Source organism: Theropithecus gelada, chromosome 3 (assembly GCF_003255815.1).
Source record: "Theropithecus gelada isolate Dixy chromosome 3, Tgel_1.0, whole genome shotgun sequence".
Lineage (NCBI taxonomy): Eukaryota > Metazoa > Chordata > Mammalia > Primates > Cercopithecidae > Theropithecus > Theropithecus gelada.
The window spans coordinates 82,389,128-82,413,082 of NC_037670.1; the positions used below are offsets into that span (position 1 = coordinate 82,389,128).

A 23,955-nucleotide genomic window follows, 5' to 3' on the forward strand; every position below is an offset into this window, starting at 1 on the left:
ACATAGATTAGGAAAATCATAAACCGATTTGCATTTTGATTTGATTTCATAGATGTTAGAGTGTATCATCTGGCTTTCCACACTAAAATCATATGATTGAAGCTTCTTTCTTTGATGTCAGAATGTGGTTCTCTGTCCAGCACTCCTTTCATTCACTGATGAACATTGCTCCTGATTCCCCTGCCTGTAGTAAAAATGAATGAGCAAGCTGGAGAGAAGACTAGGAAGGAGGGAGATGAGAACAGAACAGAAAGGGAGGAAGGAAGTGGGTGGGCTAATTCCTGGAATCTTAGCTTCCACCCTCTATTGCCACCATCCTACTGGTGTGTCCGGGGACTGGCCTGGTGCCTGAGGCCATCAGCTGCATCCCGAGCACACTGACATTTCCTGGAGCCAGTAAGCTCATCGCCTGCCGAACAGCTGTGGGGACAGCTCAGCTGCCCACTGCTGCCTTCAGATTCCCAACTGGATATTCATTAGGTGACGTGTAAGATCTTCTTCCTTCTGCTGAGAAAATGCACTTAGCTTGTTTCCAATTCACTTTCCCAGGAGGACTCACTGGTGGTCAAAACTCTTTCACTTGAATCCTCTAGTCCATTGCTTCTCATTATCACCCCTATAAGGAGATATTTTAGATATTTTCCCCAATCTCTCTCCCATCCTGAAATTTTAATACCACTGATACACTGTGTTTCTGTTTATGTACAACTGCAGCCCTCTGAAGGCCACAAACCATCGAATATCTAAGTTCCTTTTTGTCTCCCAAGAATCAATTTTGCCCCTGTGGGGATGATAAAGCTCTTGCTGAAAATCTCATCAAACCCTAGATAAGTCTTCTCACACTTGCTGTCTTCAAGAACCTTTCTATCACCCTCTCTTTCTGTGAACAGCGATTTGCTTTCTGCACATTATTCAACTTTAAGTACATCTTAATAGTTACAAATTTAACATTCTTATTCTCTTTTCACTCTATCCTAAAGACAGTTTTATCTGTGTGCAAGAACAGTGCTTATGTTAGGAGAAGCGGTGCTGTTTGTGAAAGGGGAACAGGCCCTCCTAGCGGGGACAGTTGTTGTCTGAAGTTTTCTGGTCCCAGCTGCTTCAGGGATCATTTCTGCAACATGTCCTGAATTACTGCCACCTGGCCTTTGGGGAGAACTTGAGGCTAACTTTGGCATTGCTGCTGTGCCAACTTCCCTTTCTCACTTTCCAGTTCCCCCTCCTGAACTCCCCCTCTAAGAGACCCAGGGATACCCAGAATTCCCTTTTAAAATAGCACCCAGGCCTCTGCCACTCCGGCTGCCTACTTCCCACATCAGCCCACCTTGCTGAGCTTTGCTAGGTGTTGGGGACATCAGACTCATTCAGGTAATTCAGAATAAAATGCAACTGTTTCACAGGACTATCCATGTCAGATAGCTTAATAGCAGAAGAGGAGCTGGCTGATCCAAAAACTTTACTTAGAAACACAAAGGATGAGAAATTTCAGGTCAAGATAATCTTCAGTTCTCCTCAATTGTCTTCCCCAGAGTTCCAGAATCATTCCAGAGTATGGTTGGCATTTCTGAAAGGGTTTGATCCCTGCAACACCTTAAGCAGAGCTCAAAGTCCATCCACTTCCTATCTATCCAACCATCCATTTGTTTCACAAATAAATACTGAACATCTGCTTTAGGCCAGGTACTGTGCTGGCTGATAGGAAATCGTTAGTGTCATGTCTGAACTTTTCACCCTACTTGCAAGTTAGCAAGTTAGACTGTTACTGTTTTGTGGATGCTGGCACAGGGCGCGAGCCTCCTGGGTCAGAAGCGCAAGACTTTATGATCCACAGAGCGGTAGACAACATGAGCACGAGCATGTCTGCATCAGCCGCTGTGCCCCGTAGCCCATGAACACCGTGTGCTGGGGCACAGGTGGATGCTACGCATACAGTAGCTTTGCATGGCAGCTGAAAAACACTGAGCTTGAGGAACCTGCCATTTTATAGCAAGCAGCAGCAAGTCTGCTCTCTGAACTGGAGGGAGCTACTACTTTATCCTCAAGGTTGTCTGCTGCAAACATAATGTCTGCTGAGAAGCAGCCTGAGTAGAGTGGTCAGGACTTCGCCTTGTGTGCATACCCAGCAAGAATGTGCTGGATGCTCAGGACTCAGGGCAGATCACCTCTCTCAACAGTGAACTAAAAACACGCAGAGACCCTACCCTCGCAGCATGTACAGTCTAGCGGGGAAGATGGATATATTTATTCAAACCACCAAGCGGATAACTGCCAAACTGCAACCATGATGAGTGCCCGAGGAGAGGTGCAAGGGCTTTCAGGGCCTATCATAGGTGTACTGATCTCCCTTGGAATCAAGGACACGATCTGCAAGGAGGACAGTGAGGTTCAGTAAATGAACAGCATGGGCCAAGGCCCCATGGCTCTGAGGAGCCTGGCCATGAAAACTGGAGCACAGAACTCAAGGAGGAGCACGGCATAGGTAGAGCTGGGAAATACAAGGTAGGGGCCCACCCCAAGAGACACCAGTGTTTTTTAAACTGTATACTGTGACCTGCTAGGAGGTTGTGAAAGCAATGTGTTATACGCCCAATCTCTGTTTTTAAAAAATGAAACAGAATAGAACATCAGAGTCCACCACAGAGTAGCACCAAGAAGCAGTGACAAGCCCGGGTCTGGACCCAGACTGCCACTCATTAACTGTACAACCTCAGACAAGCAACTGAACTTCTCTGTGCCCGAGTGGTCTTAGCTTTAAAGTGGTCATAAGAACATGTGCATCGCATGGGTTCTTATGGGGACTAGAGACGAGTTACTACTCGCAGCACACCAAGAACAGTGTCTGGCAATCAGTAACTGCCATGCAAGTATTTGTTAATCAAATAAAGGGTAAGCATTGTCTTGTGACACTTTTATAAAATATACATCAAGTGTACTGAGTTTCAATATAAACTGTATTTCTTATTGTGAGTAAAGGTCAGAAAATTTTAAGGATTTTGGTCTTTCACAGAAATGCAAAGCCCCTGAACAATTTCATCAGACAGGAGTGGCACCATCAGGTTTACATTCTGAGAAGATGGCTTTGGCTGCAGTATGAAGAATGCATTGAGGACCTCATGAGACAACCAGGTGGAAGGCTCTCGCAGAAGTTGAGGCAGAGATGATGGTGGCTTATGGGCAGGACTGAGAAACGGCCACAGGGACCCATGGGCACTGATATTGCATGCGGATCTTTGATTAGTGGACCCATGGGCACAGGGACCCATGGGCACTGATATTGCATGCTGGGTCTTCGATTAGTGGAGAAAATTTTGTGATGGCATCTGAATCCACCCGGAACATCAGTGCTTGTATTGGTCACAGCTTTTCTGGTGGCAAATAACAAAACCCTTCTCTGGGTATCTTAAACAAATGGGGGTATTTGTAGGATAAATCTACTGGGGGCTAGCACACCAGCATGGAAAGTGTGGTGGGGCAGGAACCAAGATAGTTCTGGAAGGCTAAGAAATACATGAAGCAGGATCAACACAGCCAGAACTCCACTGATACATTCATGAATGACTTCTAATGGTACCTTCTTGGTTTTACTCTCACTATGCAAAGTTCTTGGCAGACACAGCCAATCAACCAAGGTCCGGTCACAGGCAATGCTTCAGCTGCTAGGAGACAGAGAGAGGGAGGACGTTAGCCCCTTTGTCTTTCACAGTGGGAGCTGGGGCACTGTCAACCACCCAGATGACTCACAGTGGGAGATTTTCCCAGAAAAGAAAGGGGCACAACGGGAATGGGAGAAGGATGGCACAGGGGGCAGAGATGGTACAGGGAGTCAAGGATGATTCACAGGCTTTTGGATTGTGGGGTCATTCTGAAACTACTAGAAAAGAACTGGATTTTGTTTGGAGGGAAGGTTGAGTGAGGAGGAAGCACAGGGTCGGTGTGGACATAAATTGAGTTTGAGGTGCCCGTGAGATAAACAGCTGGAGATACACAGGGCTGGGGCTTCATGGAGAGGCCCAAGGTAGAGAAACAAGTTTGGGACTCAACAGGATATAGATGGTATTGAAGACATGGTCAATGATGAGGCCAACCTAGGGCAAGAGTAGAGTGAGAAAAGACCAAGCATGGAGTCTTGAGGAATTCTGTCACTTAAAGACAAGGTAAAGGAGGATAACTCTTCAAAGGAAACTAAGACAAGGCCAGAAAGGTTGAAGGAAAAGCAGAGGGATGGTGGTGTGGTATTGAGAAGAAGTCAACCACCAGTAAGAAAGTTTCATGCCCATGGATTTAGTGACAGGAAGGTCATGGGTCACCCTCATAAGAGCTGTTTTCATGAATTAATGCAAGGAAGCCAGACTGAAAAGGATTGAGAAATAACTGGAAGATGAGGATATCCTTCAAGAAATACAATGTGGGCTGGGGCGTAGTGGCTCATGTCTGTAATCCCGGCACTTTGGGGGCTGAGGCGGGTGGATCACCTGAGGTCAGGAGTTCAACCCCAGCAAGACTAACATGGTGAAATCCCGTCTCTACTAAAAATATAAAAATTGGCCGGGCGTGGTTGTGGGTGCCTGTAATCCCAGCTACTCAGGAGGCTGAGGAAGGAGAATCTCTTGAACCTGAGAGGCAGAGGTTGCAGTGACCAAGATCGTGCCATTGCACTCCAGCCTGGGTGGTGACAGAGCAAGACTCTGTCTCAAAAAAAAAAAAAAAAAAGGAAAGAAAGAAATATGATGTGAAGGGGACAGGACATGACAGTAGCTCAGAGGGGATATGGAGTCTAGGGAGGGTTAGTGCATCTGACTTAAAACAAAGGGAGCTCAATGTTAATGGCAAAGATGAAACTGGGTTCATTTCTTTAAATCCCAATTCTACTAACCTAAATGTATGATGTATTGGTAAAATATTTTATTCTCATATATAGACCTGAAAAGTAAAAAATAAATGATTATCAGATATTATTAAATAGAACTTGATTCAGGGGTTATGAAAACAGTCTCGGAGTGGGACTCTGGTATTAAATATGTGACTAAGATGTCGTATATATGTAAATGATTTGCCTAACTCTTGTACCTATGGCAGATTGCTGCAGTAAATAGTCCCCAAAAAATCATACTCCCCTCTACACAGGTGACTCACACTGGATAATGGCACGTCGGCAAACACGATGCAAGTAGGAGCTTGAGACGTACTTGCAGATTGGGGTTTGCCCTCTCTTGCTGCTGGGAACACTTCCACCAACATGTGAAAAATCTCAGGCAGGCCTGCTGGAGACACATGGTCCAGTCGGCACCTATTTCCAGACATGTGAGTGAGGCAATGCTGGAGCAACTAGCCCCCAGCTGCCCACCTGCTCACTGTAGCCACATGAACAAGCAGGGGCAAGAGCCCAAATTTCTGACCCACAGAATCATGAGTTAATTTAAGACTGTGGTTTTAAGTCGCTAAATGTTGGGGGTAGTTTGTTACCCAGTAAAAGATAATTGAAACAGTACATAAAAGTTAAGGAAGGCTAACTGCTATAATAATAAATAGAATGCTAAATACACAATGGCTTAAACACAATAGAAGTTCATCTCTTGCTCATGTGAACAGTCCAAAGAGGTTTCAGATTGGTGGCAGCGGGGCTCTGTCCCATACAGTCACTCAGAGACTCAGGATGTCAGTCTTTCCCATCACCAATGAGTGGTTCCCAAGGTCACCTTGGGCATCATCAGCCCGACAGCAAAAGCAGAGAGAGCAAAGAGGACAGCCAATGGGAAGTTTTATTGGGCCCAGCCAAGAAATATGCCATGTCTTCTACTCACACTCCATAGGCCAGAACCCAATCACGTGACCAAGCCTAAGTGCCATGAAGGAGTAGTTGCGTGCCTAGGAAGATGAGGAAACAATATGATGAACAGCAGGTACTACAGAATTGTACTGGCTTTTTTAGAAAATAAAAATCACGTTTGTTAGATGCAGCATGGCATAGTGGGAACAGGCTGAGGGCCAGAAAGATCTGGGTGAGATTTTGGTTCCACACTTGTTAACTGTTTAACCTGGGAATAATACCTAATCCAGGTAGACCTTCATTTCTTTATCTACAAGATATGGAAATACTTTTTTATTGGGTTATTGTGAAATTAGTGTAGTTTAATCTCTACACTTGGTAGAGTGCCAAGTACATGATCAGTGTTCAATAAACAGTAGTCACTGGCATTAACTAAATTGAATGGTATGATAAACAAATAAACAAATATGGAGAGAAGAGTAACACTAAGCTGTCCAGATAGCAGTAATATTAGTCATGATGCTTCCAAATTAAAATTACTGAAGTTCAACTCAGTGTAATCAAAAAAGAGGGGATTTATTAGAATGATACAAAGAGATGAGGTGACTGTCAACATCAAAGGGAGACCTGTGGACTGGAACCCCTTTCAGGACTTCAGAGACTCAGTCTTTTTTGTTTGTTTGTTTCTCCTGTTCTATGTCCACTTATATTCTTTGCTTCATTCTCCCCATTTATAGACACACCTTTTGCCTCCAAAACTGGTAATTTTAAGATGTGTGATAATGGTATTGTAGTTATGTTTTTTTTTTTTTTTTTTTTTGAGACAGAGTCTCGCTCTGTCGCCCAGGCTGGAGTGTAGTGGCCAGATCTCAGCTCACTGCAAGCTCCGCCTCCCGGGTTCACGCCATTCTCCTGCCTCAGCCTCCCAAGTAGCTGGGACTACAGGCGCCCGCCACCTCGCCCGGCTAGTTTTTTGTATTTTTTAGTAGAGACGGGGTTTCACCGTGTTAGCCAGGCTGGTCTCAAACTCCTGACCTGGTGATCCACCCGTCTCGGCCTCCCAAAGTGCTGGGATTACAGGCTTGAGCCACCGCGCCCGGCCTGTAGTTATGTTTTTAAAGAGTCCCTTTCTTGTAGAGATACACATTGAAGCAGTTATGGATGAAATAATATCAAGCTTTTGCTTTAAAGTAATACATTTTAATATATTTGGGGATGGAGAGTGCAGACGACAAGATTGGCCATGGGTTGGTAATTGCCAAAGTTAGGGGACAGGTGTGGCATTTCACTACATAGCCCTCTGTAGGGTTCTGCATCTGCGATTCAAATCAGATCAAAAGTGTAGTTAGGTCTATGATGGTTGTGTCTATATTGAGCATGTACAGATTTTTTTTTCTTGTCATTATTCCTTAAACAATACAATATGACAATTATTTACATAGCATTTACTTGGTTTTAGGTACTACAAGTAATCTAGAGATGATTTAAAGTACATGAGAGGATGTGCATGGGTTATATGCAAATACTCTGCCATTTTATAGCAGGGACTTAAGTGTCAGCAGGCTTTGGTATTCACAGGGGGTCCTCAGACCAATCCCTCACAGATATTGAGGGATGACTGAACCATCCTCTCTACTTTCGTATATATTTCAAATTACCCATTAAAAAATAAAAACAAAGGCCCAACACTCATCTCGTCTTGGCTTAGCAGTTCAAGAAAAGAAACAAATCAGGTTGGTCCATCTTATGTCAATATTTTAGCTGTGATTTTCTGCCTTGGTGAAAGTTTTATGTAGTTAAAAGGTAAAAGTGATCAGCATTTTCACCCATTTGGGTATGACCTTTCTGGATTTTAAGAGAAATAAGCAAAATGATATACAGAAATCAGGACTTGACAGAGTTGAACTCACTACAATCTTTTCATGACCACTTTGCTAGAATGCTTTTCCCATTTTTCTTACATAACCTTATGAAAGGCAGAGCTATTTTGGCAGTGTTTTCCTCAAGCACCATTGTATTTAATAGAGTCTCAGGAGAGACAAGTTCAGAGAAAAAGGCACAAGGACTGCAAAAGTTATGGATCTATTTTCTAGTGATAGAGATAATAAGCTTTCAGAATAGTCATGTGTATACTGAAGGTATCTAGTCACAATGTCCAATACATCAGAGATCTTCTGGCCAGCAGCGCAAAAGAAAAAGAGAAGGAGGTTGAGAACTAGTTACTATTGCTTTCTTATATGATATATTTTCTAAAGGGAAAAAAGCTCTCTGTTTCTCTTTATTACACTCAAGGTGTGCATAGGTTTTGTAATCATGTTGTTTGAACTGGTTAATCTCAAGTATTATGTTGATCACATAAAAAATAAGGATCAAGGGGAAGAAGGTATTGATAACCTTAGAAATAAAGCCTAGGGGCTGGGTGCGGTGGCTCACGCCTATAATCCCAACACTTTGGGAGGCCGAGGTGGGCAGATCATGAGGTCGGGAGTTCGAGACCAGTCTGGGCAACATAGTGAAACCTCATCTCTACTAAAAATACAAAAAATTAGCTGGGTGTGGTGGTGTGCACTTGTAATCCCAGCTACTCAGGAGGCTGAGACAGGAGAATCGCATGAACCCGGGAGGCGGAGGTTGCAGTGAGCCGAGATCGTGCCACTGTACTCTAGCCTAGGTGACAGAGTGAGAGTCCATCTCAAAAAAGAAAAAAAAAAGAAAAAGAAAAAGAAAAAGAAAGCTTAGGGATATAGGAAGCCAGAATTCCTTGGCTATAACCTAGTCTTTGTTCTTTGACCAAAAATACAAAAAGTATATTTGGAATTTAATTTTTATAATTAGACATCTTTGCTAATCAGTCTCAATTGTTACATCCAAATCAGACTTTTAATTTTCACAGACGTGCCAAATTGTCTGTTCCAAAGATGGGCATCACAATACATCCCATTCCATGTGTTTCTCTTGCTATGCAACACTGACACTCCTTCCATCAGGTGGTAGAGTCTAGGAAGACCTTCACGTCCTCCTTGACCAGCAGGGGATGGTGGAAGTGACTCTGTGTGACTTGTGAGACAAGATCCTAAAAGTGATGCACTTCTGCCTTGTTCTCTTGGGATAACTGCTCTTGGAACCCAGCCATTGCAGTGAGGAAGTCAAGTAGCTCCATGGACATGGCATGTGTAGGTGTTCCAGCAAACAGCCCCAGCTGAGGTTCCAACTGATGGTCAACGTCAATCACCTGACGAGAATGAGTCTTCCAGCCCTGACCTGCTGAGTCATCGCCAACTCCAGCTGATACTATAAGGAGCAAAGATGAGCTGTTCTGCCAATTAAGCCCAAATTGCAGATTTTTGAATAAAATAAATAACTGTTATCATTTTAAGCCACTAAGTTAGGAGTGCTTTGTTATGCAGCAAAAAATAATTAGAAGAACAAATATGACATTATTAAATTAGTAATGCTTTTGACTTTTAGTACACGGGGGGATAAGTAAAATGTTGAATAAATATGAAAAAAGTGGAATTTTTCTGAAGCAGAGGGATGAATTAGCCATACATGCAGCAACATAAGTCGATTTTAATATATAGTGAAGAACTAATCATCGGAATGCTATACAGGCCGTTTTTCCACTGCTATAAAAAAAAATACCTAAGACTGAGAAAACAAAAACAACCCTGAGAAGAGGTTTAATTGGCTCACAGTTCTGCAGGTTGTACAGGAAGCATGGTGCTGGCCTGTGCTTGGCTTCCGGAGAGGCGTCAGGGAACTTTTACTCACGGCAGAAGGCAAAGCAGGAGCAGGCATGTCACATGGTGAAAACAGGAGCAACAGAGGGCGAGAGGAAAGATGCCTCGCACCTTTAAACAGCCAGATCTTGCTAGAACTACCGCAAAGACAGCACCAAGGGGATAGTGCTAAACCATTCATGAGAACTCTGCTCCCATGATCCAGTCACCTCCCACCAGGCTCTACCTCCAACACTGGGAATTACAATTCAACATGAGGTTTAGAGGGTACGACATCCAAACTATATCAGACAATAACCATTTATAAACATGTATAAAATTTCTCAAAGAAATCTTAGGTATTTTTGAAAGATTCATAAAAACCTAATTCAATGTATAGAAGGTAGATCAGAAGGACATATGTTAAATACACTAGGGTATGTAGTTAAATAACTATAGGATTGGGAATGGGAATAAAGGGAGAAAATTTTTAAAAATCAAAAACAAGAGAGTGTTATGTAATTTCCGGACTTGATTGCCATTTCCTTCTAAGTCACACAGCTAAAATTTATTTCCCAGCCTTCTGTGCAGTTAGGTGCGGCCATATGATTTAGTTCTAACTTTTGGAATGTGGGCAGAGGAGATGTGTGTTATCTCTAAGCCAAGCCCCTCAGCAAGGAAAAATGGCCTTGGCAACTAATAAATACATACCAAGATGGACCACATCCCATCCTGGGTCATATAAAACAAACCTTCACAAATTTAAAAGGACTGAAATCATAAAAAATATATTATCTGTTCATAATGAATCTAACTAGAAATCAATAATAGAAAGATATCAGGAAAATCACAAAACAATTAGAAATTAACCCACTTTTAAATACTTCAATGGTCAAAAAGAAAGTCTCAAAGGAAATGTAAAAATACACTGAAGGGAATGAAAATACAACCTATAAAAATCTTTGGGATGCAGTTAACGCAGTTCACTTTTAGAGGAATTTATAAATTTAACACTAAATGCTTATATTGGAAGATGGTCTCAGATCCATAACAAAGCTTCCACCTCAAGAAACTACAAGAGGAAGAGCAAAATAAACCCAAAGCAAGGAGGAGGAAGGAACAAACATAAGAGTAAAAAGTCAATGAAATTGAAAACAGAAAAACAATGGAGAAAATAAAAACAAAAGCTTATTATTTGAAAAGATCAGTAACATTGATCAACCTTAAGCAAGGCTGACAAAACATGGGGAGAAGAAGAGAAGGGGGAAGGGAAGAGGAGAGGAGAGGAGGGGAGACAGGAGGTTAAGAAGGGGGAAAGTACAAAAAAGACATAAATGATCAATATTGGTAATGAAAGAAGGAACACTATTACAGACCCAGCAGACATTATAGGATAATAAAGGAATACGACAAACAACTCTATGCACATAAATTTGACAATTTAGATGATGTGGACCAATTCTAAACTATAAAAACACCCAGGATAACAGATAACTTGAATTGTCTCATAACTACTAAAAAAATTGAATTAATAGTTTAAAACCTTTTGATAAAGAAATCTCCAGGCCCAGATGGTATCATTGCTGAACTGTAACAAACACTAAAAGAATAACAGTAACTTTATACCATCTCTTCTGGGAAACAGGGAAGGGAACAACTAGTAAGTGAGTTAACAGGGTTGCAGGATACCAAGTTCACACACACACAAACAAATGGATCTTATTTCTATACACTAGCAACAAATGTGTTGAAATTGAAATTAGAAACACAAAACCCTTTATACAGTTGCTCCAGAAAAATGAGATAACTTCAATCTAAATCGAACAAACTATGCATAGGATTTGTATGGAGAAAATTATACAACTCTAATGAAGAAAATCTTAAAAGACCTGAGTAAATACAGAAACAAACTGTGTTTATGGATTGAAAGACGATTCAACATATTGAAGATGTCAATTCCCCCCAAATTGATCCAGAGGCTTAATACTGTTTTTATCAAAACCTCAGAAGGACTTTTTGTAGATATGAGAAATTTTTAAAATTTACATGGAAGCATAAAAAACACAAAAGAAAGAAATAAATGCTGGTGTAATCACACTATCTAGTCTTCTAATACTATACAGTGACAGCAATTAAGGCAATGAAGTCCTGGTAGAGGGACAGATATGCAGATCAAAGGAACAGAATAGTGTGTCCAGAAATAGAGCCACACAAGTGTGGCCAACTGATTTTAACAAAAGGGCAAAACCAATTCAAAGGAGAAAAGATTTTTTCAACAAATGGTGTTAGAGTAACTGTACATTCTTGGTCATAAAAACAAACCTAAACCTAAACCACACAGCTAATACAAACATTAACTCAAAATGGATCACAGATCCAAATGTGAAGAGTGAAACCATAAATCTTTTAAATATTAATAGGCTAGGATTAGGTGGAGTTCTTAGACACGATGCTAAAATCATGACCATAAAAGAAAAGCATCAATAAAGTAGACTTTAACAAAACCAAATCCTTTTGCTCCTGAGAAGGGCCATGTTAAGAGGATGAAAATACAAGGTACAGACTGGGAGAAAACATTTCCAATTTGCAGTTCTGACAAGGGGCCTATAGCCAGAATATATAAATAACTGTATAAATGCAACAGTAAGAAAACAAAAAATCCAATTAGAAAACGTACAAAACCAGACACTTTACTAAAGAGGATATTCAAATGGTATGTGGTATTCAATGTTAAACACAGAGTCGTTTAACACTGTAGCTACTAAAAAATGCAAATTAAAGTCATGATGATATAACCACTATACACCTATTAGAATAATATGTAGAAAAAACCCACAAAACTCCACAACACTGTTAGTGAGGATGGAGAACAACTAGAACTCTCATATCCTGATGGTAGGAATATAAAATGGTACTCTGAAAAAGAGTTCAGCAGTTTCTTACAACGCTAAACATGGACTTGCCATAAGCCTTCTGGGTATTTATCTTACAGAAATAAAAACACATTTCCACACGAAAATCTACACAAATGGTTATAGCAACTGTATTTATAATAGCTGAAAGCTAGAAATAACCACAATGTCCTACAATAAGTGAATGGATAAGCAGTGGTTCGTTCATACAATGGTATACTACTCAGCCATAAAAAAGAAACTACTGATGCATGCGACAAGCCGAAAGACTCTCAAGGATACTTGCTGAGTACAAAAAAAAAAACAAACAAAAACCAATTTTAAAAGGCTATGTATTGTATGATGCCATTTACCTAACACTATTGAAATGGCCAAATGATAGTGATGGAGAACACATCAGTGGTTGCTGGGGGGTCACATCTGTGAAGGTATGATTATTAAACTGCAGCATAAGAGACTTTGTGGTGATAGAATATTTTGTATGCTGATTATGACAGTAGTTACCATGCATCTGTAACATAATTAAATTTCATATAAATATACACTGGAAAAATACATGTAACAAAATTCAAATAAAGTCTGTGGTGTAGTTAACAGCATTAATCAATGCCCATTACTTAGTACTGATAATGTATCAGGGTTACCTAAGATCTTGTCATTGGGGCATCTGGGGAATCCTGGGTAAAGGCACACAGGAATTGGTGGTATTGGCTTTTACAATTCTTTATGAGTATAGTTTATTTTAAAATACAGCTTGAATATAATCCAGACTTTTACTCTTTCCTAGAAGACTGTATTTAGGCCAATAAAATAAGAAAAACTTAAAATCTGCCTCGCTTGCTGATCCACCCCAATACTGTTCCACATTTTTCTGTTTGTATCTCTCATCTTCCCTCCTTCTCCTTCTCCACCCTCTGAAATATACAGTCTAACTCAAAGTCCCTTAAAATGGCAGTCTCCATATGAAGAAGAACCCAAGTATTTCCCAATACGTCCATGTCTAATGCAGGCTGTATTTAGAACTTTGTGCCACAGCTAAGGATTCCTGAATCCTGTCCCAGCCCACCCACTCCACAACCTTCCTGACCTCTGTCAAGCAGCTCATCTTTTTGTGGGTCCGGGATACAAAAACTTCGTACTGTGAATTTAAAGTCACTGGAAAATGGTTCCATTCTAGTCAAGACGAGAAAGAACCAGAAGCCTCTGAGTGATTATAAAAGGGGTCACCAAAGGGGTACTGCAGCATCTAAATTCCAACGATCCACTTAGCCCAAGAAGATAAGTATCTTTAATAATAGGACAGAAACAAACTCTTCAAATTGACATGGGTAATACTGTGAATCCCACAATTGTATTTATAAGATTCAATTTTTCAGAACTGTAGCATTTTCAGGTGGTAGGTTAACTTTTGCCTGGTCTGACCTGCCCATAGCTGGCTATCATTTTCCCCCTTCTACTTCTCTGTCTTCTGCTCTTAGAAAAACATGTGAATTGATAAACAAATTATTATGACGTTATTTACATACTCATACAGTCCAGATAAAATTCAAATGATTTTTTAAAAATTGTCAAGTTTTACTGGCATTGGTTCTGTAAATTTTTCTTCCTAAAACTAATACAGGAGAAAAAAGTTAACTGTTAGTTTGAATAATGGTCTTGGTTACTAGGTTATAAGACACAAAAAGCAGGAAACTTAAAAACTTTTGACATGATTTAAAATTTTGGTTTATGAATACATAGTTTCATCATGTATCAAAATTGGAATGAGTTCTATTACAACAGTTCATGTAACATTTCTGATCATATCCCTTTGGACAAATTGAAATGATTTTAGTTTCAAAACAGCTCTATATTGTCTCACTGAATTTACCATCATGTAAAAACATTAGTACAAAGTGCTAGTTTGTACAAGTATTGGATTTAATGTTTTTAGGATTTAAAATCTCTAAAATTCTTGCACTGGTTTATGGGTCAAATAGATTTAATCATGTGAAATTCTTAATAATGCTGCAAACCATAAAGACTTAATATGAGTTTTAGTTTCCAGATCCATAGTTAACTTTACAAATTTAGATTAATATTAAAGAGTTAATAAACAATATTTAGATACTTTGACAATTTCTAAGTAAGAAAAATATACAAAACTGGTCATGAAACCTGGTTTTATACTTGTCCCCTATTTTTATACATTATAATTATAGGATGAATAAAGAGAAACTAAGTGCAAATGCCTTTGGATAATATTATTTTTACTGTCTTAAGATTTATAAAAGATATAAAATATATACTAATGGAGAAAAAAATTAGACAGTTTTTGGTGTATGTATTCCAGTTCTCTGTGTTTAGAGGAAATGAGTTATTTTCATTGAGGTAGTAACTGACAAAACAGTTAAGATAGTAACATTATTATTATTATAAGATAGTTATAAAATAATACACTTCATACATATGGGATAACAAATGTGGCTTATCTGTTTATTAGAGAAACTTAATTTGATTAAGATGGTAAATTCAGTAATATATATTATTTTACTTAATATGTTCATAAAGGTAATTGTATTTTAAAGTTGAATTACAACTTCAAATGTATTACATTATTTACATATTACATTAAACAAATATTTAGGAAGGTACATTAATGGAAGAAAAATCCTTCAGAGCAAATCATTATTTGGATGATAGAAAAAAAGAGTCAAATTCAAATTAGGATTCTCTTCCTGTAAAATGACCAATCTCATTCTATCCCCAGAGAGTTTCTTTTCAAAAATAAAAGTATGAAATCTCTAGCACACTCTTCAATCATTTTAACATAAAGTTCTTTTTTGAAAAAAATTAAATTTCTTATCACCATCATTCTTACTGTTGCTATGTGTTCATGATATTATAAAATTTTTTTACAGTTAGTACTTCTTACTTACGTTCATATTTTGTCTGCTTGTTAACTCTTATTCTGCCTTTTCTAACTTGAGAATAATAAAATTGCCAATGTGTGGTTTGCAACTAAATGTTCTTCAGGTATCCTAGAATGGCCACAAGGCAACCCTGAGATTTGCCTCTTGATAGCCTTGGGTGTGATGGCATGTATGAAAATGGTTCCTCAACTATTACTGCTCTATTCAGTTAACCTCAACTTTTCTAAGACTTTTTTTTTTTTGGAAAATAATCATAACACACTTCTCAGACTTTTCTGTGAAAATAAATGAACATACCAGAAGCCATTTTTTACACACAGGGCGGGGGGTGGGATGAGGAGGAAGCTAAGAAATAATTAATTTTTTTGGTATTTCCAAATTTTAACTGCCTTAAAACTTATGAAAAAGCTCTTTTTAGTTGTCTAAACATAGAATAATAAAATCTGAGAAATCACATGAGAAATTTTAAAGTCATTTAATATCAGAAAATAAAAACCCCTTTGAGTCTTGATGAAATGGACCTTTTCAGGAGATCTTAAGCTCTTGAGTCTTAATCCTCTGGGAGGAGATGAGCAGATGAAGGCTGCTATAACCCAAGACCCTCAGATTGACGAGATGGTGACACAAAGTAGACAGTGTCTACCCGACACAGAAGAACAAGAATAATTTTCTGATAGCTCTGTTTTTATTTTTCCCACCTTACTGCTAATCCTTTTTTTTATACTTTTAAACCTTTCCTTACTTTAAATAAATATATATATTTTTATTATTACTATACTTTAAGTTCTAGGGTACATGTGCACAACGTGCAGGTTACATATGTATACTTGTGCCATGTTGGTGTGCTGCACCCATCAACTCATCAGCACCCATCAATTCGTCATTTGCATCATGTATAACTCTCAATGCCATCCCTCCCCTCTTCCCCCTCCCCATAATAGGCCCCGGTGTGTGATGTTCCCCTTCCAGAGTCCAAGTGATCTCATTGTTCAAGTCCCACCTATGAGTGAGAACATGCAGTGTTTGGTTTTCTGTTCTTGTGATAAATTTGCTGAGAATGATGGTTTCCAGCTGCATCCATGTCCCTACAAAGGACACAAACTCATCCTTTTTTATGGCTGCGTAGTATTCTATGGTGTATATGTGCCACATTTTCTTAATCCAGTCTGTCACTGATGGACATTTGGGTTGATTCCAAGTCTTTGCTATTGTGAATAGTGCTGCAATAAACATACGTGTGCATGTGTCTTTATAGCAGCATGATTTATAATCCTTTGGGTATATACCCAGTAATGGGATGGCTGGGTCATATGGTATTTCTAGTTCTAGATCCTTGAGGAATCGCCATACTGTTTTCCACAATGGTTGAACCAGTTTACAATCCCACCAACAGTGTAAAAGTATTCCTATTTCTCCACATCCTCTCCAGCACCTGTTGTTTCCTAACTTTTTAATGATTGCCATTCTAACTGGTGTGAGATGGTATCTCATTGTGGTTTTGATTTGCATTTCTCTGATGGCCAGTGACGACGAGCATTTTTTCATGTGCCTGTTGGCTGTATGCATATCTTCTTTTGAGAAATGTCTGTTCATATCCCTTGCCCACTTTTTGATGGGGTTGTTTTTTTCTCGTAAATTTGTTTGAGTTCTTTGTAGGTTCTGGATATTAGCCCTTTGTCAGATGAGTAGATTGCAAAGATTTTCTCCCATTCTGTAGGTTGCCTGTTCACTCTGATGGTAGTTTCTTTTGCTGTGCAGAAACTCTTTAATTAGATCCCATTTGTCAATTATGGCTTTTGTTGCCATTGCTTTTGTTGTTTTAGACATGAAGTCCTTGCCCAGGCCTATGTCCTGAATGGTATTACCTAGGTTTTCTTCTAGGATTTTTATGGTTTTAGGTCTAACATTTAAGTCTCTAATCCATCTTGAACTAATTTTCATATAAGGAGTAAGGAAAGGATCCAGTTTCAGCTTTCTACTTAAGGCTAGCCAATTTTCCCAGCACCATTTATTAAATAGGGAATCCTTTCCCCATTTCTTGTTTTTGTCAGGTCTGTCAAAGATCAGATGGCTGTAGATGTGTGGTATTATTTCTGAGGGCTCTGTTCTGTTCCATTGGTCTATATCTCTGTTTTGGTACAAGTACCATGCTGTTTTGGTTACTGTAGCCTTGCAGTATAAAGTCAGGTAGCGTGATGCCTCCAGCTTTGTTCTTTTGACTTAGGATTGTCTTGGCAATGCGGGGTCTTTTTTAGTTCCATATGAACTTTAAAGCAGTTTTTTCCAATTCTGTGAAGAAAGTCATTGGTAGCTTAATGGGGATGGCATTGAATCTATAGATTACCTTATGTTATTGTACTGTGGTGCCCCTAGCAAGCACCCAAAGGCTTCGCAGATTATGTTTACATGTTCACACTGTTATAATTTCATTCTCCCATGATCCTTCTACGCCATGTAAAAAAGGCAAATTCCCGTTTGTTCTTCTCGGTCTGTAGCTCCTGCTCTATAAATCTAAATCAATTATGGCAGGATTTTTTTTTTTTTTTTTTTTTGAGACAGAGTCTTGCTCTGTTACCCAGGCTGGAGTGCACTAGCATGATCTCGGCTCACTGCAACCTTCGCCTCCAGGTTCAAGTGATTCTCCTGCCTCAGCCTCCCGAGTAGCTGGGATTACAGGTGCGTGCCACCACGCCCAGCTGATTTTTATATTTTTGGTAGAGATGGGGTTTCTCCATGTTGCCCAGGCTGGTCTCGAACTCTGACCTAAGGTTATCTGCCTGCCTCGGCCTCCCGAAGTGTTGGGATTACAGGCATTGGACTGCTTTTATCTACGACCTGACCTCACTGATAAAAATTAACAGCTGTTACTTTAAATAACTTAGACGGTTGATTTTCTTGTACAGGTCCCTTCTCACATTCCAAGCTTCCTCATGTTTGTTAGCCCCAACCTTCAGACTTTTAAAACTTGGAACCGAACCCAAAGTCAACAAAATACTTCCTGCTGAAAACATTTTAGCACAGCTTACTAGGAGTGGAAACAAATACTGGGGCTAGCCTTCTGGTCATGGTCAGATGGTTCTTTTCAGATTCTTCAGTCTGATTTGCAAGAACTGTTTACATTCACTCAGGAAATCTGCCCACCTCAAGGCACAAGTAGTTGGCTCATATCTATTGTGATGTATGTTACTGTATTAATCTGTTCTCACACTGCTAATAAAGACATACCCAAGACTGGGTAATTTATAAAGGAAAGAGGCTTAATGGATTCACAGTTCCAAATGGTTGGGGAGGCCTCACAATCAATGGCAGAAGGCAAGGAGAAGCAAAGTCACATTTTACATGGCAGCAGGCAAGAGGGCATGTACAGGAGAACTCCACTTTATAAAACCATCAGATCTCATGAGACTTATTCACTAACACGAGAATAGCACGGGAAAGACTCGCCCCCATGAATGAATTACCTCCCACCGGGTCCCTCTCATGACATGTGGGGATTATTACAATTCAAGGTGAGATTTGGGTGGGGTCACAGACCGAAACCATACCATTTACACTCCCAATACAGATGACCCCACATTCCTACATGTCTTCTTTTCAACTAACAAATCTAAATTTGAGAGATGCAGCTAAAGCAGTACAACAGATTATAGAGGAAACTTTATAGCATTCTACACAAACTCTTTCAGAAAATGAAAGAGGAGAGAACACTTCCCAACTTTCTTAATGAGCCCTCCATTACCCTGACACCAAAACCAAAGATACTGCAAGAAAACAACAGACCATGTCCTTCACAGACATAAATGTAAAAAATCTTCAACAAAATGTTAGCAAATTGAATCCATAAATACATAAAAAGTTGGGTCAACATTCAAAAATTAATCAAGGAAGTCATCCTATCAGCTGATTAGAAAAAGAAAAATCATATGATCATTTCATCTGATGGGGAAAAAAAAAATTAGCCAAAATTCAATATCCAGTCATAACAAATCCTCTTAGCAAAAGACTGAATGCTTTCCCTTTAAGTTCAAGAACAACCAAGGTTCTCGGCTGTTAGTAGTGAGATCTATTCATATTTGCTAATGTAATAAGGGAGAAGTGAGAAAGGGAAGGGGAGAAAAGGGACAGATGTGGAAAGTGACACATGAAGGGAAGGAGGAGCAAACAATAAAAAGAGAAAATAAGAAAATAAAAGGTAAAGAGATTAGAAAGGAATAAACAGTTTCTATCTGTGGATAACATAATTGTCTATGCAGAAAATTTCAGAGAATCTACTTTAAAAAAAGCTACTAGAACAAGTGAGTTTAGGAAGATCACAGGATACAAAAGGAAATATAGAAAAATCAATTGTTTTCATATAATAGCAGTGAACTGAATATTAAAAACTTTAAAACAGTATTATTTACAATAGCACTAAAAATTACGAATACTCAAGTATAAACCTATCGAATTATGTAAAAGATCCGTATATTGAAAACCATAAAACACTGATGAAAGAAACTTTAAAATACTGAAATAGGCTGGGCGTGGTGGCTCACACCTGTAATCTCAGCACTTTGGGAAGCTGAGGTGGGTGGATCACGAGGTCAGGAGTTCGAGACCAGCCTGACCAACATGGTGAAACCCTGTCTCGACTAAAAATACAAAAATTATCTGGGTGTGGTGGCACGTGTCTGTAATCCCAGCTACTCAGGAGGCTGAGGCAGGAGAATCACTTGAACCCAGGAGGTGGATGTTGCAGTGAGCCAAGGTCGTACCATCGCACTCCAGCCTGGGCGACAGAGCGAGACTCTGTCTCAAAACAACAACAACAGCAAACCCCCAAAAAACAACTGAAATAAATGGTGAGATATACTGTATTCACTGGCAACAGGACTCAATATTGTTAAGATGTCAAAATTGATCTATAGGTTAAATGCAATCCCAATCAAAATCCCAGTAGGAAGTCTGGTAGTAATTAACAGGCTGATTCCAAAATTTATATGGAGGGGCAAAGGAGCTATAAAAACTAAAACATTTGAGGAAAAAAAAATAAAGCTGGAGTACTCACACTACCCAATTTCGAAACTTACTACAAAGCCACAATAATCAAGACAGTATAGTCATAAAGAAGGGGCAGACACAGATGCAGAAAATTCAGAAATAAATCCACACACATGAATAACTGATTTAAAACAAGCTGTAAAGATAATACAGTGAAGAGTAGTTTTTTAAACAAGTAATTCTAGAATAAGTATATATACATACCCAAAACAAAACTCGCCACCCATTGCTTGCACCACATTAAAAAATTAACTAGAAATGGATCATACCCTAACTGTAATACCTAAATCTTCTAGAACAGGAGTTAGCAAACTAAGGCTCATGGGCCAAATCTTTATCTGTTTTTGTAAATAAAGTTTTACTGAACAACTATTCATTTATGTATTTTATGGCTGCTTTCATTCTACAACAGAGACTATGACCTGTAAAGCCTAAAATATTTTCTGTTTGGCCCTTTACAAAAAAAGTTTGCTCACCTCTCTTCCAGAAAACAGATCTTTGTAACTTTGGGTTTGCCAAAGATTTCTTAGATTTGACACCAAAGCACAATTCTAAAAATAAAAAAACCCAATAAATTGAACTTCCATCAAAATTTTAAATGTCTGCTCTTCAAAAGACATTGCTAAGAAAACAAAACAAGCCACAGACTGGGAGAAAATAGAAAATAGAAAATATTTGCAAGTCATATATATATGTATGTCATATATAGGTTTACATTTATATATATAAATATACATATATAAATAAATATATATATATATATAAAAAGACAGGGTGTCTCACTCTATCTCCCAGGCTGAAGTACAGCAGCACAATCATGGCTCACTACAGTCTCAACCTCCCAGGTAGCTGGGACTAAAAGGCGTGTGCCACCACGCCTGGCTAATTTTTTGTATTTTTTGTAGAGATGGCGTTTCGCCATGCTGGCCAGGCTTGTCTTGAACTCCTGGGCTCAAGTGATTTGCCCACCTCGGCCTCCCAAAGTGCTGGGATTACAAGCATGAGCCACCACACCTGGCCAAAACCATATTTTTGATAAAGGATTTGTATCAAGAATATATAAAGAATTCTCGAGTTTCAGTAAGAAAACAAAATCCAGTTTTTGAAAAATGTGCCAAAGGGTTGAACAGACACTTCCTAAAGAAAATATATCTATAGCAAAGGAGAATATGAAAAAATACACAACATCATTTGCACTGGGAGAATAAACATGAAAAACACAATGAAATGCACCGTATAGCCATGTCAAAACAACAAAATAGCAAAAACATCAAAACCACAGACAATACCAAATTCTGGTGAGGATATCAATCACCTGGAATTTTCATACATTGTTGGTGGGAATGCAAAATGGCACCACCACTTTGAAAACCTGTTTGGCAATTTCCTACTAAGTAAATATACATATTTATCATATAACTAGCAATCCCATTCCTAGGAACTCAAAAGAAACAAAATCTTTGATTCACATAAAAACTTCTAGGTGAGGCCGGACGTAGTGGCTCACGCCTATTGTAATCCCAGCACTTTGGGAGGCTGAGGCAGGCAGCTCACGAGGTCACGAGATTGAGACCATCCTGGCCTTCACCAACATGGTGAAACCTAGTCTCTATTAAAAATACAAAAATTAGCTGGGCGTGGTGGCACACACCTGTAATCCCAGCTACTTGGGAGGCTGAGGCAGAAGAATCACTTGAACCTGGGAGGCGGAGGTTGCAGTGAGCCGAGATCGGGCCACTGCACTCCAGCCTGGCGACAGAGCGAGACTCCGTCTCAAAAACAAAACAAAAACTACTTCTAGGTGAATGTTAACAGCAGCTTAACCACTGTCACTAAAAACTGGAACCAACACAAATCTTCCACTAGTAAATGGATGAGTAAACTATGGATTGCCACTCAGCAATTAAAAGGACCAAGCTGCTGATACACATGACAACATGGACAACTCAAATGATTATGCTAAGTGGAAGAAGCTGGGCTTCTGTGATTTTCTACTCTCATTTATATTCAAGTTGCTTGCATAACTTGTAATCTTTATTGCTTGCCACACATTATTCTTGAATAAGTATTTAACAGGAGTCTCCTGACGTTTGAGATGAGCCCTCTTCCAGAGAGATCTTGCTGTGCTTCTGCCAAATTCAGATTTTGAGAATCCTTGGCCCAATCAGCTATGTATAGTTGAGAAGCTAATCTTCAGGAAAGCAGATATGCACAGGCCTTCCAGGGAAATTGTATTTTCTATTTCTTTTCCTCCCTGCTCCAAGAGCACCAAGGTAGCCACAGTTCATTATAACTGCTGGGAAGAGGGCACTGGTTCAGCTCTGACTCCTCCTTACCTTTAGCTCCTTGTTATCCGATTCCTGTTGGTAGGGTCTCCTGCAAACACCCTGTCTTGGGTGGGCTCTGTGCTTTTACATGTTTTTTTTTTTTTGGCTCAGCAAGGCCACAGAAACAGCAGACAAGTGTTTGTGGTATCAGCAACTGCTGTCTCAGCACAGGCAGCTTTTTGTTCCAATATTCCATTTCCCTCCCTGGTTATAGACTTTTATCCAAAAACTGGCCTGGCAGTTCCTCAATGTTTTTTTAGTTCTTCACTTTAAAAAATCCATTATTTTGTTTCTGCAAGTTTTCATAACCAGCCATCACCAGAAACTGGAAGTCCAAACATGCTCTTATTATTTAAGTAATTGGTGTACATGATCTAAATTCAAATCTTACAGAAAGACACAAAATGAAAAAAAGCAGCCTCTCCATGCCCCCTCCTCCCAATTCCAGTCCCACTCACTCCAAGTAGGCAAAAAGTGCTTTACTTGTATTTCTACAAGTTCCTACCACAGATACCTATTATTTTGCAATCGGAAAAATTTTACTTTAAAACATCCCCGGAACTTCTAATCTTCTGAAACTTATAACCTCCGTATCTCCAAATAACATCCTTCTATCTCTGTCTCTTGGTTCACAAACTCCTATGTCCAATATCTCCCACCTAAAAATGATATCCTTTATACTCCCCTTGAAAAAGTGGAGTATACTTACCTCCCTGTGACAATCCCAATATATTAAGTCTCATTATTTCTTAGCTTACTGAGTGCCAACTATGTGCCAGGCAGTGTTTTAGAACCCACGGATACAACAGTGATCAAAACTAACAAAGTCCTTGACTTCACAGTGCTTACATTCTGGAAGAAGAGTGATAATAAACAAACCTAAGATTTGTCAGATAAATGTTATAGAAAAATAGAACAAGGTAAAGGAAACAGGGAATACGGGGGTGAGGGCAGATTCATGAACTTATTTTGTATTGTATAGTTAAGGAAGGGTGCTCAGATAAGGCGATATCTGAGCCAAAGCAACAAAGGAAGTGAAAGACGAAGCCTGTGGATACTTGGAGGAATTGTTATAGGCAGAAGGAAGAACAAGTACCAAGGCCCTGACACAGGGGCTTGCTTCCTGGTGTGTTCTAGGATAGCTTCAGGGGAACAAGTCAGGGGTGAGCAGGAGAAGATGAGCTAGAGAAGCAGGAGTGAGTGGCATATACATGTCTGTGTGAATGTATACATGCATACTCCAGACGGCTGAGGATATTTTAGATCATGGTAAAGACC

General features: G+C 39.4%; 1 long non-coding RNA gene across 1 annotated transcript; it reads right to left on the reverse strand.

The window, feature by feature from the left end:
* Window positions 1-8,625: 8,625 nt before the first annotated feature.
* On the reverse strand, window positions 8,626-22,843 carry LOC112621784. The gene is made up of 3 exons (XR_003118768.1): window positions 22,687-22,843; window positions 9,619-9,729; window positions 8,626-9,058 (listed from the first exon to the last, which is right to left on the reverse strand). It is a non-coding gene; the product is annotated as an uncharacterized LOC112621784 (long non-coding RNA).
* Between the last annotated feature and the right edge of the window lie 1,112 nt (window positions 22,844-23,955).